The following is an 18,281-nucleotide window of genomic DNA, read 5'->3' on the forward strand; positions in this document are numbered from 1 at the left end:
AGTATAAGTTTCATTGAAAAATAATACTTAAGATAAAAAAATGTTTGTGAAAAAATCTTCAAATTAAAAGTACGCTGCCTCCCTAAATTACGCGGGCGAAGGCTGGTTTTTCCTTGCAGCTTTGTATCAAGGTAAGTCCGTATGTAGTGACTCTACCACCGGTTCGGAAAGCAGGTTGGTAGATCCACCGTAAAAAACCCTCTCTGATCAACCTCAAACAAGGCAAGGGGTGTGCAGTGGCGTGCACACTGTACATGTACAAAAGCACTACCTACCCAAATGATTTTATATAGCTCGTATTGAAGGGGAATTTTTCTATTTTATGCCATGTATCTGCTTTATACATACCCTGGCCGAAGACCCTGTGAACGCCACTATGTGCTATATTATTATATCCAGCTATGATGGTAGTTGGTAGGAGGTAGGAGGGTAGCCATCCTCCTTACTCACATCGTTACAAATCATCTTACTCACATCCCGTGGTAGCTGGAAGAGATCTCTTACAAAGATAAGTTTCCCTACGTAAACTTCATGTATCATATATTCACATTTACCATTTATGGTATTTATTTATTTATTTAGGAAGCTAACGTTATATACAATGCCTTAAAATTATTATAAATATTCTGAATTTTACATTGTATACCCCACTTACAGGCTAACTCTGCATGCATCATGAAATATAGACGTTCTTCAATATACAGAACCTAAAACTAAAGAGATAAATTTAAACAAAAAAATGCAAAAGATACTACAACTATAATAAAAATTAAAATGGTACATTAATAATAAATAAAAAAGGTTATTATAACTCGTACTTTTTTTTAAATTTTATATCATCTGCCCGCTTAGTGCATACCCTGTGCATACCCTGTATGCACGCAAGTCACTGTACCGGAAAGTTCCACAATCCCGGTCTCATAGCACGCACAGTCGCGAGGTGAGAGGCAGACGGCTAAATTGGGGGGATCCCGAGACCTTGCGCGCCCTCGCAACTGTTTAGCTGATTTATTGCTCATTTATTATCACTACCTGTTGCTACCGTGACGGATCGTCACTCAACGCAGTCTTTGACCTCATTACTAACATTTAAATAAAATAAATTAATATAATACGGCAATAGACACATCGCCATCTAGCCCCAAAGTAAGCGTAGCTTGTGTTATGGGTACTAAGATGACTAATGAATATTTATATGAATAATATACATAAATACTTATAATATACAGATATACACCCAGACACTGAAAAACATTTATGTTCATCACAAAAAAAAATTCCAGTTGTGAGAATCGAACTCACGGCTTCGGACTCAGAAAGCAGTGACGCTGCCCACTGTGCCAGTCGGCCGTCTTGACTAACCGTTGATCCAATTTCTGATCGATTTACAGTACAAATCTTCACGTATCCAGAATTCAAGACTGCAAACAATCATAGACCAGGGCGCGATTGGAACCCTCGTAGCTTTAGTTTTAAGTTTACGATTGTAGTTATCGCCATCACTACTCACTGCTATGTACACATTTTGTATATAATAACGCATCATCTAAAGTGCCATCTATGTGCCTATTTGAATAAAGAAATATTTGACTTTGACTTTGACATATTGATGCATATCTAAATATGAATCTCGCACCCCCAACACCTACTCGTATAAGTATGTAGAGATAACTACAATTTTCGTATTGGAAATAAAGAGTTGATTGGGCCTTATAAGGACGTGTGTGAAATTTGTATGAAAGGACTGCTTGAAACATCTATATGAATTATCGGTGTATCTACTTTCCCGCTTTTATCACCTGCATGTTTAACTTGTTTGTGTATTTTGGTGTAAAATATATGATAATCCCATAATATTAACCTATTACTGGGTACCCTGTAAGAAATGCGTTCCGGGATTCGACATCAGTGAAAATAAAGCCGAAGTCCTTAAATTGACCCCTTAAGTTTATGTACGTAATGTTTTAGTCTTAAGAAATGACTGGCGGCACATTTAGTTAAACGTCTTTTAGTATGATTCCAAATTGTCGTAAAAATTTTTATATTTACGATATGCCTAAATTAAGATACAGTGACACGCGCAAATCTAACCAATTACCATAAAGTTGAACTTTTATCTTACTTTATTGGGCAATCGCTTAATCTGTCTTTTGTTTTTATTTCTTTACAATGTCTAGGTAAAGTACCTACCAGTACCAGTAATAATATGATATTCAGGTTTCTTTATCACATTTATTTTAGGTTTTATTTTGTTTTTTAGAGAGTCGCTGGACACAGGAACTGCAAGACAGTGGAAATTGGAATGTGAACATCGCTACGAAAGATGACGGTGGAATACTAACAATAGTCGTTACCGTACAGATTTTAATATAAATCTATCTACACTAGTGATAAAGCTGAAGCGAGACAATCCGACCACGAACAACCGGCGTTCTTAGCGGAGCGGAGCGGCGTTCAAATTAGCGTACTGCGTGCAACTAATCACAATTTTTTTTGTCGAATGCGCTGTTACCACCCTAGGTACTGGCCGCATATTTCTGACTTGGACCTATTAAATCGATACTTTTCGCCAAATCCAGTCAGTTCTTATCCTCCAGTCGAACTGCCACCCATCTACGGACCTGGTTTCGGTCTGCCGGTTCGCTTTCAGAAAGGAGGTTAAACATAACGGTTTGGCTTTACCTTTAAATCGTGACAGGAGTCGTTTTCAGTATGCAACGTAGAATAACGCATTTTTTATTTGCCTGGAGTTGTCGGCCTTGAATGGAACGCCTCAGAGCGAGGTAACGCCGCATACGTCATGTTTTTTCGTGCGTGCAGCCGGCTCCATCGAATTATAAGACATTGTCACGTCAATAATAATTTGTTAGAGATAACTTTGGTTATCTATCAAGAAAATCTCGCGATCCCATGGAATACGAATTCAAACTGCATGAGGACAAAGTTGAGGGCAAATTGCTTCTCTATAAACTTCAAGAAATTTTCATAAATTATTTATGACCAATTGTGCGCGTCAACCTTCAGTTGAGAAGAAAATGTAAATACACTGTTTAACATTGATAAAGTAAACGAAGGTTCTACAAAACGCAGTCAAGTTCAAATGAAGATTAACATACACAATGAGCTTACTAATCGCATTGTACCTATGTGGATATTACATTTCCGTGACGGCTAGTAGGTGCTCGGCATTAGACACGTTGATGACATGTATTACAGTAAATTTATAAAGTGGATAAATAATCAAACTTTTGATAACAATAAATTCATATTTGCCAGATATTTTATTAAATAGTTAAGAGATATTTTCAAGAAACAATTAAAATTATATTTGGTTAACAACTAATGTTCACGACAATGATTTGGTGGGTATTTTGATGAAATACGACTGCATTATCGATGCACCTCAGTGCTACATGGACTCGAACGATGCATAGATCATATCATAATAATATCCCGTAAGACATCACACTATAAAAATACGCAAAGTAAACAAGTCTTGCCGTTTCTACGTCAGTAATGTGTCTTATTTTCCTGAGCGTAGGCAGCCGAGCTGAGTTTACCTGCTAGTGTATCTATATGGGCACCCCACTGAAGCTTACAATCTAAGGTCAGAAAAACTGTGCAATCTTCTATTTTTAGTGATTCTCCATTTATTATTATATTTTTGTTAACTTTGGTAAAATAAATTATACACAATTAGTTTTTTTTTACACTTAAAACAGTAAATTATTGACAGTAAACCACGACACATAGCAAGGAACAAATCGATTTGATTTGGAAAGAGTTAGTTGATTGGACGCCGAGTATCATAAGATACTATTTATTCAAAACACACGGTTCCCACAGGATTTGTAAAAACACTTAAAGACGCAGGTAACAGCTAGTACAAAAAACACTTAAGGTAATTTGTCATCGAGTGGTTCTTAAAACATGTAGCTACAGTTAGTCATTCAAATTGGCTACACCATATTTGCAATCTAACACACGGTTCCCACAGGATTTGTAAAAACCCTCAAAAGACGCAGGCAACAGCTAGTACAAAAAACACTTAAGGTAATTTGTCATCGGATGGTTCTTAAAACATGTAGCTACAGTTAGTCATTCAAATTGGCTACACCATATTTGCAATCTTCTTTAATGACACAATTCGTTATCGCATGAAATTAGTTATGGATTCGTTCATTTGCTTATAGTCACATGCTGTAAGATTTTCCTCTACCGTAGATTTTCCATTTCTGGTTTTAAATTGATCATCTGAGATACCTTGAATATCATAATAATCGCTGACTTTGAGCATGCCGTTCCACAAAACGAAGTTTTATAAGCATTCGTTCACTGTCAAAGCTACTGAATTGTGGAATGCACTCCCATTGAAAATAAGACAGTCGAAGTCATTGGGCATATTTAATAATGCTGTTAAGGCTCATTATATCGCTCAGTAAAGAAGACTATTATTATTTATTTATCTACTCAAACTCATATTTAAGTATTTATGGTATTATTTTTTATATTTAGCAATAGTATTTCTGTATTAGTATGTAGTATATTCGTATGTATGTACTAAATAGTGTATCCACCTATTCGTTTTCTTTTTAGTTTTCCTAATCCTAAGGTTGCCTGGCAGAGATCGCTACTTAGCGATAAGGCCGCCTTTTGTATTCTGCTTCATTCTTCATGTGTTTGTTCTTTTTTTTTGTCTCTTTTTTCTGAGCGGTGTACAAATAAAGAGTATTAATAAAAATAAATAAATAATAAGATCCATTTCACTCCTCCTCTATGCGAGCGCGCAAATCTTGTACTCACACTACTGAACTTGGCCTATAAATACCGGGATCTCACCCGTAATGACACTCCGAATATCAATCTCGCTAAACTATTACTATCCGGTGAGGATGTTCGCGTATATTCCATGTGGCATACATTTTCAATCGCCTCATTGGACTAGTGGTTAGCGTGATCAACTACCGATCATCAATGGGTTCGATTCCCGGTTTGGACAATTGATAGTTGTTTAGTTCTTCGGGCATGCAATTTTCATTGCCAGCCTCGAGTTTGGAACTGCGTTTAAACCCCCCGTGGCTTACAGATAACGTTGAGAAACCAGTCCTGGTTATTATTTCCAGCACGTGATAATAATCTTTAAAGACAATCATCTTCGGCTCGGCCGACTGGCGCAGTGGGCAGCGACCCTGCTTTCTGAGTCCAAGGCCGTGGGTTCGATTCCCACGACTGGAAAATGTTTGTGTGATGAGCATAAGTGTTTTTCAGAGTCTGGGTGTTTATATGTATTTTCTAAGTATTTATGTATATATAATTCATAAAAATATTCATCAGTCATCTTAGTACCCATAACACAAGCTAAGCTTACTTTGGGGCTAGATGTCGATGTGTGTATTGTCGTAGTATATTTATTATTATTTATTTATCTTCGCTAGAGCAGTATAATGGGTCTATATGCTCTAAAACCCACTCTTCATCATCATCATCATCATCATCATCACTTCAACCGATTGAAGTCCACTGCGGGACATAGGCCTTTTGTAGAAGTTCCAAAATCCACGGTCCTGGGCCGCTTGCTTTCAGCGGCTCCCAGCGACTTGCTTGATGTCGTCTGCCCAACTCGTTCTCCGAGCTATGTGCCCCACCCATTTCCACTTTAGCTTTGTGACTTGCTGAGCTATGTCGGTAATTCTGGTTCTTTTACGAATCTCCTCATTCCTTATTTGATTACGTTGAGATACTCCCAACATTGCGCTCTCCACATCGTCCGCTGAGTGATTCTGAGCCTTCTTTTGAGGCCCATAGTAAGCAACCACGTTTCAGACTAGTAAGTCTGTAAGTCTTCTCTTCTATGACAATATTTTTGAGCTTATTTTTAGCAAGACTGGCTTGAAAATGTGAAAAGCATGTTTGATAGATGCCCTATTTTTTAAGTTTAGTATATTTAACTAGCCATTGGAAGGTCGTTGGGGTCCCAATGTGTTGGAATGGTGAACTCGCACTGGTGAACGCAGGGTTGGTAGACCCCCGAAAAGTTGAACCGGTGACAGCAAACGAATCGCAGCAACTAAAGTTACCAATTTTACTTAACGAGTCAGTCAGTCGAGTAATGCTCTCGGAGTAGCTCGGGAAACCAATGGACCTTAGGGTCCGGAGGTGCTGGAATGGCGTCTGGTCAACGCAGCGTTGGCAGACTTCTGACTACCTGAATCGAACTGAATCGCTCGATGCAAGCGGCTCTCCAAAACGACTCTCTACAAAAAACTCAGGTCCAGCAGTGGACGTCCATTGCTCGTTATGCTGAAGATCACATAATTACAACCTATAGAAGTACATTCCTGGACCGTAAACATTACAAGTATGGTGTAGATTTCCACAGTCCACGGTTGTTTGCCAACTGTGTCTTTCGACTCCTTTGATGACGCCTATCCATCTAAGGGCCTACCAACACTGCACTTGCCTATGCGACCATGTCACCACTACAGCTCTCCAACAACGTGGGACTTCAACGTCCATCAGTCTTCCATGTTGTGAAGTTTAACATGACTACTTCGCTTGTGCTTTAGCAATTTTTATAGGTACTTCTCCAGCCCAGGTAGAGATCTTCATTTAGGTGAAGAACTGATTTAGGGAGAACCCCTGATTTAGGTAGAGCCCCTCATTTAGGTGAAGAACTGATTTAGGGAGAACCCCTGATTTAGGTAGAGCCCCTGATATCACTGGACAGGAAAATATTAAAAGTGTCTTTAGGGAAATCGACGATGCTAATGTTAATGATTATTATATTTATTACAACTTGTAAAGAAGGCAGAGATTTTCAAGCTGTCGTCCATGGTTATAAAAATCTAAAATCTAAGAGATAAAAGTAATACATGTAAAATATTTTTTTGCTTACAACGGTTTCGTTCAGGGCGAACCACTAGTCAGAAGGCACCAGTGCATAATAATTGCGTCAGAGAGGTCAAACTTTTTTTTATTCAGCTTTAAGAACACGTTTCCATACTAATGTCATTAAGTACACTTACTTAAATGATAACAATAATTACAGAATAAATATTTTAAATAGGTACAGCGAAAATATTTACCAAAGTATCGGTACACCATTTTTTATTTATTTATGTAAACTTTTTATTCTTACACCACTACACGTTTAGGAAAATAAAGTACGAATAGAGAGAAACATAAAGACTGGAGTAGAATAAAAAAGGCGGCCTTATCGCTTAAAAGCAAAACTTGCGGTATTTTCCCTATAAATTGCTCGGTTTTTATTTTGAGCTATATGAACATAAGCTATATACGTATTTTGTCTATTTGTTTATTTATTACCTATATTCAGCCCAACCTGTTTGTAGCAAAACATACATTTGTAAAGAATTTAGGATTCGTAGGAAGTTACCTCAGCATTCAGAAATACTTAATTGCTCGTTTATTTTGAGCATAAATGCATCTTTTTTATATGTATTATTATTTTTATTCATTTAGAGGTCAAGCGAGTACCCGCTAGGTACAAATGACTAAAATGACAAAATAATAACACACTGCTCGTTTGCAGCACCATTATAGTATCGTAGCCTTGTAGGTGTCACGAAAAAAGAGCGTTGCCAATCAACCTGTGCTTTGAACGAATATTTGTATCATTATAATATAAAACTACACATCATTACTACACGTCACGGATCTCCTCCCGCAATGAGAAGAGGTTAAGGCCGTAGTCCACCGCGCTGGCCCAGTGAACCCCATTGGTGAACTCCACACACCTTTTAAAAACATTATGGAGAACTTTTAGCATTCACTAGGTCCCACTAGACTTTAGGTCACGATGTATTCCTTCAGCGGCCAAGCAAGTGATCTTTTAATGCTTCAAACGCACATAACTTAGACAAGTTAGAGGTACGTGCTGGGATTCGAACTCGGCCTCCCGATAGTCCATTCGAAGTCCGACCTTCTGGGCTCACTACCAGAAATGTATCACCGCTTACACTACTATTTATATAGTTACAAGCAACTCTTTTCACTTTATTTAGTTACGATTTATATTTATTATTATTAGTATTTTATGTGTGTAATCTTGATAAGTATTAGTGTGTAATTGTTCGTAAGTATGTATGTATATAATAATAATACACCCCACCAATCGGTTTCCCTTGGTTTTCCTAATCCTAAGGTTGCCTGGAAGAGATCGCTACTAAGCGATAAGGCCGCCCTCGTGGTGCGTCCACTCGAAAGGGAGTTTGGAAAACATCTTGAGGAAACCTGCAGGCTGCATGGTGCTGACCAACGGCCTAAACTCTGTTCATTCGAGAGGAGACTCGTGGCCTGTAGTGGGCCAGTGGGATCATCATGATGTTAAATAAACATCCTTGTGTGTTACTGCTGAACCTTGCTTCAAGGCTTTCCGACAGCTCCCACAAAAGATATTCCACGTTCCATATCCAGCCATTTACTGCCACATTTTTAAGGTCACTGGCCCATTGGGCTGGCGGTCATCCTAATGCCTTACCTTATGATAAACGACTTAGACACCGGGAGGTATCTTTGCATCGTTCGAGTCCATGTAGGACTGCGGTGCAGCGATAGTACAGTCGTTTTTATATCAAAATACCCACCAACTCAATGTCATGAACATAAATATCCGGCAAATATGAATTTATAGTTATCAAAAGTTAAATTATTTACGCACTTTATAAAGTTACCGTAACACTTATTACCTTACGTATGCTATAAATGAGAAAGTTGTTGTTAGAAAAAATAACGAACTCACCCACTTTGTTATAGTTATTCATGTTGCAAGAGAATGTAGCAATATTTGAAAGTAATGATTGATTTTCGTGACTTATTTTGCTCTTTATAGTGTGATAAACGACTAAGACACCGGGAGGTATCTTTGCATCGTTCGAGTCCATGTAGGACTGAATTGTATAGAAAATGCACCCGTATTTATATCAAAATACCCACCAACTCAATGTCATGAACATAAGATTAATTATTTACCCACTTTATAAAATTACCATAACAAGTATGACCTGCAGTTAGTTGTGTTTATCAATAAGTTTCTTGGCGGCGAGACTTTGTGAGTAGGGAGTCTGAAGCCCCCACCAGACGAGATAAAGAAAACTAAGTATGTATAACTCCCCCAAATCTTCCCTACCTGGCATTTAGACCACCATTTGATGCCTCTGCGCCAGGGAGGTCTAAAAAATTCAAAATTCATTTATTTCAAGTAGGCCTAATATAAGCACTTTTGGAACGTCAAGTCTGTCTGTTTCTAGTGACTCTACCACCGGTTCGGAAGGCAGATTCTACCGAGAAGAAGCCGGCAAGAAACTCAGCAGTTGCTCTTTTCCAACCTCGAAAACGTCTATAATATTGTTTTATGTTGCGGTAAAATTCACAGAAATTTGAAAGATATATACTACAGAAACCTCAAAGTCAGGGCTTCCCAAGCAAGGCACCGCGCCGCAAAAAGTACAGAGATGCGCTGAGAGGTGGCTACTTCTGAACTTACTCTCTCAAAATAATTTTATGATAGCTTTTTTGCAGGCGTGTCACGGCTTGTCCCACACTTTTCGCCTGATATTTATCATAAATACTGTTCACTTTTATCCCAGTTTTATATAACTTTGAGTACAAATTCAAAAATTAAAAGGTAGGTAAATGTTTTTATAAGAGTTACTACAAGTTACTACAAAATATTTAATAAACATCTACGCAATAAAAAGTCATCCAAATAGCACGGTGCCCAAAACTGATATAATTACTATAACCAACTCACAGAAATCAGAAATGTACAGTCTTCAAGCGACTGTAGTACATTTTATATGAAACGTCATTTATATGGTTTGGAAAGTGTACATGAGGTAATTGGCGGCACCATTATGTAATTTAGATATCCCATGGACACGCACGAAACACATTGCTTCCACGTTTCTAATACACTAAGATACATATACCTATTTTAGAATAAAATAACCTACTCTTATATATTATTGTATGTAACACTGTCTAAAATAACGGTTGTAGTCCTGAAATTGAAACATACCATACTGATGCTGCGGAAATACTTTGTTACTAAAAGGGAATTTCAAACTTACGCCTTATCACTAGGCAAGTTAAGGTTTCGGCTTCTCTTCGGGAAGACAGAGTTGGAACGCATTTCTAACTTCTCGGAGTCGTGTGTGTTGTTAATTCAAAGCAATAAAATATCACTTGTTTTAACGGTGAAAGAAAAAGTCGTGAAGAAAACCTGCATGCCTGAGAGTTCTCCACAATGTACTAAAAGACGTGTGAAGTCTGCCATTCCGCACTTGGCATGGTAGACAGTGGCGTGCACATGGTTTTTGACCAGGGTATGCATAAAGGAGGAAAATGGCATAAAATGGAAAAATCCTTCCCCTTTATGAGTAATACAAAATTTTTAGGGTATGCAGTGCTTTTGTGCATGTATGAAGTGCACGCCACTGATGGTAGTAAACTAGCGTGGTGGACTCTATCGGCCTAAACCCTACTCATCAAGCCGGTAAAGTGTTGATGATGATTAGTGCCGAACCCACATAACTTCGGATAAGGACACAAAGAAGTATTCTCAAACAAGAGCAATGTTAAAATAAGCTACTATAGGGAGAAAACTTTGTCCCTTTTTATAATAAAGACTATCATCCTTTAACAACATCGTCGACAATATTAAAATAATACTGCTTTAAGTGACGGTATAATAAGCCCCCTGATGATGCCCATTAAAATAAACAATAGACTGGACTACGTCATCATCCACGTAAATCTTTTGAATAGATAAGATTCCGTGCAAAATTATTATAATGAGCCGAGTGGTGACACAATTGCGTTTAAATCCCATGCAAACGGTATACTTTCTCAGAACAGACGACGCGAGTTTTACAGACATGATTTTACAACTCCACCTTATAGTATTGGATAGAAGCAGGCGTTACTTTGCGGAAATCCATGATATATTATCAAAATTAAGCTTAATTTGCTATACTCCGCGAAAAGCAGGAGAATCTGTGTGGTGTAATTTATAATTTCTTCAATCCTTATACTCCACACCAAACAGATCTTCGGCAATATACCCTCTACGCACGTTTCGCTCCGAAACCGGAGCATCCTCAGGAGATGTTGACTTTACAATGAATAATTGTTAAGACTTAACTATTCATTGTAAATTCAACATCTATTTTATAGTATATTGCCGAAGATCTGTTTGGTGTGGAGTATAAGGATTGAAGAAATTATAAATTACACCACACAGATTCTCCTGCTTTTCGCGGAGTATAGCAAATTAAGCTTAATTTTGATAATCCACCTTATAGGTCTAAAAGTAAATTATTGCATTTGATGGTTTAAAAAAGGTTGAATACCACTGCCTTTAATATTACACTTTTTAATTCCGGGTACCCATTACTAAGTTTGATAAGCGGATAATAGCCTGGTGGTTAGGTTTTCTGCATCCCTTTAGTTGGAATCGATCCCTGGTACGCACCTCTAAATTTGTAGAGTTCTATATGTTGTAAATCTATGCAATTATATAACAGTGAAGGAAAACATCGTGAGGAAACTGCACGACACCATAATGTTCTCAAAGGCGTAGGAAACCTACTAATTTCTGAGGAACCAATGTAACATCACCGAGCTGCAGGGCTGAAATGGTATTGGGCGGCACATAGCTCGAAGGATGCTGGAGAGGCAATTCCGCACCGGAAAGCATTGGTAGTCACCAACTTCGTGGATCATTAAAAGAGTTGCTGAATGTAACTGAGGCCAGGTGGTACAAGTAATTCGAAATCCGTTAAAGTCCTATGTATAGCTGCGAACGTTGTTGGTTGATTTTATGAGGTTTATGAGAAAGAAAATCTGTTTTAATAAGAACGCGATACTTATCAGAAGAGAACGAGAGGAAAGTGCCAAAATCCTTAATGTAAGATACATTTTAGTTAAGTCGGACGGATCAGTGTGTCTGTCTTTTTGTGACAGAGCTCGACCGGGGTATCACTACCGTCATGCTTATCAGTCGCTAAGCAGCATTGTTGCATTGCTGTGTTCCGGTCTGGAAAGCGTGGTTGCAATTACCACCGCATCAGTCTTAACACCTGCACCTCAAGTTGATGGACACAATATGTTTATAAGCGATGATTTTACACTTAGGTATTTCTTCAGGTGGGTCATCTGATCTCTCAATATTTATTCATATAATAACAAAATAACCTAAAACTGAATCGGAAAAACATTCGAACGCATAAGTTGAATAAAAACTGGTCGAAACTAGAAGCACATGTTAAACTAGATAAATTAGCAGGATTGTGCGAAAAAAATTCTCATGTGTACATAACATTGAATTCCCTCCGTTTTATTGCCTGCTCGAGAGGCGAGATAAGAAATCCTAAACGATTGCTGTAGCTTAGGCGTGAAATTATTGACGTCAGTGTAGATATGCAGGTACCAGATAGGAAAGAGCTGTAAATCTTTGTATTGATATAACCCTTCTGAATAAAAATATTTCGAGGCTGACCTCGAAACTCGATGGCCATTTAGAATACTGGTCCCAAATAACAAAAGCCCAGGATAAGTGGAATAAGGTAGTCAGCTTCGCCCAACAATGAGACAAACCTGGCTGCTATATTTATTCTCCTTAATATATTTAATTCTTCTGTACATGTGTTTGCCACCTAACTCCTCCGAAACGGCTAAACCAATTTGTTTGAAATTTGGTGTGTACATTTGAATGGGTCGTCCAATTGTGTTAGCAATCACAATTGGACATGGTAGGTTATATACCTAACAAAAATTTATTTACAAAGATATTTTAATTTCTTTATTTCTTTCAGTGTTTGGAAAGGGGTAACAAAAATTAGAAAAAATACATAAATTTAAAATTTAAAAGTCCCGGTTTCTAACTAGTGTACATTATTTTACAAGTCAATCCCTTTCATTTAGATACCCATATTGAGAGAGTTTACTTCGATTGAGTCCGTAATGTGCCAGCGAGGTGGACTACGGCCTAAACCCTTTCTCATTGTGGGAGGAGACCCGTGCCCTGTAGTGGGCCGCTGATGAATCATTATTATCTGACAATAATAAGAACTGTGTCTCTTGACGCCGCCGGTTCTAACGACACGCGCAGACACTTCACGTTTTCTTTTATAGATATTACTCATGATTAAATCTTCCTTAAAGAAACTTCAAGATATTGCAAGATAACCTTACTTTTCAATAACCTTTAGCCAATTACGTTTATTATAAAAACTTAGTACTTATTCAGTAATTAGTATACGACCTTTGATGTCACTAGTCAACTTTTCATCGAGCAGTAACTAATTAAATGCGAGGAGAAAAGATATTTTAGAATACTTTTGCCTGGTGGGAGGCTTCGGCCGTGGCTAGTTACCACCCTACAAAGACGTGCCGCTAAGCGATTTAGCGTTCCGGTACGATGTCGCTTTGAAACCGATGAGGAGTATGGGTTTAATATCACTGCGACAGTAACAGGTAAGCCCGCTACAAACTATCTTATTCTAGCTTAAAGTAAAATTTTAAGATTATCGGGAATTAGGTAATCTAGTAGATTTTGATGGCAACCAATCAGTTGAACTTTGATTATAAAAAAACAGATCTCGAAGCCTTTTTATAGACTTTAATTATACTTGGCTTTCTTAAAACAAGAACAATCATTGTGTTTAGTATTCATTTTAAGACATAACTTTAACCTTGAGATAAATCGTACCCCAAAAAAATAACAATAATTACAGTCAGGAATCAAACTTAGGACTTTTCACTACCACTTTGCCACGTTGAAATAGGTTAATATGATCCAGTTTCACAATAATTGTTTTGTTATCAGCTGTCATTAACTTAGTGATCTAGTTTTTCTGTAAACACAAAAAAGTTGTCGCAAAATATTTAACATAAATATCTAACTACATAGTTTTCGTTGCATGATTATTGATTTAATAAAACATTTTCATTTCAATAGAGTCGACTCAATTCAGTTGATTTTAAAAACTTAGTGTTAATAAAATATACTTACATTATAATTGGGTTTTAAAAAGGTAAACACTCACTTCAAAAAACTTTTCACCTTTGCTTTTTCAAAGTGTACCAAAAAAAAAAAACTCGCGCCGAAAACAGTTCACCTGTTCGAAATTTAAACAGTTTAACAGAGACAGCACTGTATGACGGACAGCGTGGTACTGAAGTGTAATGCAAAGTACAAACAATTCACGAGAGTTCTGTTGCAATAAGTATCGGAAAGATAAACTGTAAGTTAAACATAGTACAAATAAGTCACTATCGCATTTGTAATTAGGTAGGTATATATTTCATCGGGTTTTCGGAATAAAAAAGGATCCTTTTCCAAGAACTAAAACATATTGATCTAAATTATTAATAAATTGCATGAAATTCCTAAATTACGCTTTAGATCCCAAACGCATCCTGACTTTTCCTGGATAAAAAGCGCATGAAAGAAAAGAAATGAAGAGGAGAAAGTAACCCATGTCAACATTAGGTTCCCAAACTATCTATACCGACCGCCGCCGACAAGCACAGTGGGCAGCGACCCTGCTTTCTGTGTCCAAGGCTGTGGGCTGGATTTCCACAACTTGACAATGTTTGTGTGACGAACATGAATGTTTTTCAGTGTCTGGGTGTTTATCTGTATATTATAAGTATTTATGTTAATTATTTATAAAATTATTCATCAGTTATCTAAGTAGCCCAAGCACAAGCTATGCTTACTTTAGGACTAGATGACGATGAGTGTATTGTCATAGTAAATTTATTTATACCCATGCAAAAACACGACAGTCGGTTTCTCTTTTTTCCCTTCCACGCGCCACGGTCGCAAACTGAGACACTTGTATATAGTTTAGCATGCTCGAGTTCGCAAGACGGGATCCTTGCTTCGTTTTATGGGTCTGCCTAAAATGATTAAGTATATACTATATAGTATATACTAGCGACCCTCGCGACTTCGTCCGCTAATGAATCAACTTCAAGAAATAGTCTTATGTTGTCGCGGACTGTTATTTAGAACATTCGTTATGGCGTTAAAACGTAACAAAAATCCATCCATGTATCCTTTCATTTGTTCCTATATCCATCCTCACAATATTTCGCATTTATAATATTAGTACGATCGTTATCCCATATGCTTTGCGACTGCCTGGTGTCTGTGAAGAGTGACCATAAAATTAGACAATACATGCTTGATAGTATGCCCTATTAAATAAAAAAAAAAATGTATTAAAATCGGTTCAAATTTAACGGAGTTATAAATTATAATTGATAAATATTTTTATCCCACTTCCCGGAGGAACCATATTAATTCTCGGAATAAAAAGTATCCTATATGTTGACCCGGAATATCAGCTACCACTATACCAAATTTTATTTCAGATTGATGAAAAATTCTGGCAGCTGATGAGTTGTTAGCTCAAAGTACCTAAAATATAGCTCGAGGGCACATAATGATGACTTTTTTGAAATTAGAAGAAAACGAATAGCATCCTTGATGATAAGAACGTGGGTAAGCAGTAACGGCATTTTGAAATGAATAAATCGATACGACTCTCCGATTTACAAGATGTATATTAAACTCCACGTAGGGCTGCCTGGACGCAGAAATTCTAATTTGTAACTTTTTGTAAATTGCATATTAATATTTCATGTAAGTTTTTTTAGATTTAGTTCATGTAAGTTTAATAGTGTAGATGGGTCATTGTTACCAAATAAAAATAAATCAATAAATATTAAACATAACTACATACTTACTTCAGTTCCTAAATATATTATTATAAATATATTGCGATATATTTATAATAATATAGTCTTTGTGAAACAAAATATTACTCTTTATAAACAAAAAGCTGATATTATCAATCGACTTACCAGAAACGGACGTAAATTAGTGATATAGATATTTCGCAGACATATCATCTGCGAAAGGTGCAGAACTCCTTTGTGGGGTTGAGTATACGCTTTTACAACATGATTCCTAAGGTAATTCTTGACCTACCAATACATACATTTAAAAAAAGTGTAAAAACACACAACAAAACACAATACAGCGAGGTTACTATAAATTTGATGAATTCCTTAATGACAAGGTAGATTGGAAGCAGCCAGCCTTCGAAGCGTACTCATCTCCCGACAGGTAAGAAAAATGATTGTAAATGTTCATGTTGGAAAAGAGCAACTACTGAGTTTCTTGCCGGCTCTTCTCGGTAGAATATGCTTTCCGAACCGGTGGTAGAGTCACTACAAACATACTACGTTTCAAAAGTGCTTATACAGTAGGCCTCTCGAAATAAATGAATTTTGATTTGATTTTGATTTGATTTGATTAAGTTCCGATCCAAAGTGACTATACCAAAAAGATAAATCGTCGTATAAAGAAGTAGGTTAATAGGAGGCACTTAGTTCCTTTTAAATACTTAACATTATGTTTTCTGTAAGTCACGTTAAAATTAGTGATGTGAAAAGTTAGGCGGGGGGCACACTAAAGATTAAGCGACACCAACGCGTAATATTATGAGTCAAATAGAACTTAAATCGTTTACATTAAGCGTGCTTTGATATTAAATTTCTAGTTTTTTGTTTTGTTTTTATTCTGCTACGAGTTAGCCCTTGACTGCAATCTCATCTGTTTGTAAGTGATGATGCACTCTAAGATGGTAACGGGCTATCCTGTTAAGAGTTTGCTTGATATTATAAACCCATAACCTCTAGTCTGTACCGTTTCCATACAATAAATAAACAAAAGTGACGTTTGACAGCAGTTATTGCAAAATTTACGCCTGTCGCATTGCTGTCGCGAGATACGTAATTTGCAATGCTTTGTTCCGGTCTCAAGGGCGTGGGTGCCGCTGTAGTTATAGGCACATGATGTATATCGGTTGATGGTAACAGGGCGGCATGTTGTAGGACGTGCTCCTTGAATGCCCCTGTGAAGTGTTGCTGTTGCGGTGTTTCTGTTTATAGCCAATGGTTTTCCACTTACCATCAGGTACGCCATCTGCAGTGGCGTGCATTGGGTTTCTTACCAGGGTATGCATACACCAGGAAAATTGTATAAAACGGCACAAATTGTTCTCCTATTCGAGTTATATATCAATGTTAGGGTATGCAGTGCTTTTGTGCATGTATGGAGTGCACGCCACTGGCCATCTGCATGACCGGTCAGGGATGACTATAAAAAAATACTATTGGTTGCAGTAGGTACCTTCTCGAATTTAAAAAGTGCTTAAAGATTTTAAACTAAGACTTTCCTGGGTAATCAACATTTTTTAAATATAGTTCAAGGGGTACATACCACGATAGCTGTACGATGCTTTCTCATCGTAAAGCTTTTCAATTAAGTGACGTTGTCAGTGTAGTGTGTCGAACGGTTCGTGAAATACCGCCAAAAAGAACACGAAAGCTTGTATATTTCATATTAATATTACATTAAGTTTTTTTTTGATTTAGTTTAGTTTTTAATTATTCTGTTATGTAATAGTGTAGATGGGTCATAGTTACCAAATAAAAATAAATAAATAAATATCACATACTTACTTGAGCACAGCTTCTCTGTTTAAAAGTGACCTTGTCAGTGTAGTGTGTCGAACGGTTCGTGAAATACCGACAAAAAGAACACGAAAGCTTGTATATTTCATATTAATATTACATGTAAGTTTTTTTTTTATTTAGTTTAGTTTTTAATTATTCTGTTATGTAATAGTGTAGATGGGGCATAGTTACCAAATAAAAATAAATAAATAAATATTAAAAATCACTACATACTTACTTGAGCACAGCTTCTCAGTTTAAAAGTGACCTTGTCAGTGTAGTGTGTCGAACAGTTCTTGAAGTACCGACAAAAATAAACACGAAAGATGAACATTGACATCTCGTACCTACGCAGTCCCGTCGTGACCACGGTCCGTGCACGATGCAACTGGGTCGAAATAATGACATATCCAAAAATATTATCATGGTATATACCCATTGAACTATATTTAAGAAATGTTAAATAGTGGCGACCCGGCGAGTGGAACTCACCAGTACATCTAGAAACTTTCTAGTGTGATCCCAGCCTAAGCTATTACCAGATTTCCGGTATAAACTTTATTAAGTTATAGCATCATAAACATAATTTCATGCATTACGATGTAACACAATAAACTTTATTTCATACAATAAAAAACTCCAAATGAGTATTACTTGCAACTTTTTGATACTACGATTTCAGAAAAGGTTATCACACATTACACCGGACCGCATCAGAATAGCAC

General features: G+C 37.0%; 1 protein-coding gene across 1 annotated transcript in view; it reads right to left on the reverse strand.

The window, feature by feature from the left end:
* The window catches only part of LOC120634567 (probable cation-transporting ATPase 13A3), a 113,065-nt gene extending 98,979 nt beyond the window's left edge, over positions 1 to 14,086 (reverse strand). The window contains exon 1 of the mRNA XM_039905268.1: positions 14,036 to 14,086. The gene's annotated coding sequence lies outside the window, so the exon portion shown is untranslated. The remainder of the gene's footprint in view (positions 1 to 14,035) is intronic.
* Between the last annotated feature and the right edge of the window lie 4,195 nt (positions 14,087 to 18,281).

This window comes from Pararge aegeria, chromosome 24 (assembly GCF_905163445.1).
Source record: "Pararge aegeria chromosome 24, ilParAegt1.1, whole genome shotgun sequence".
NCBI lineage: Eukaryota > Metazoa > Arthropoda > Insecta > Lepidoptera > Nymphalidae > Pararge > Pararge aegeria.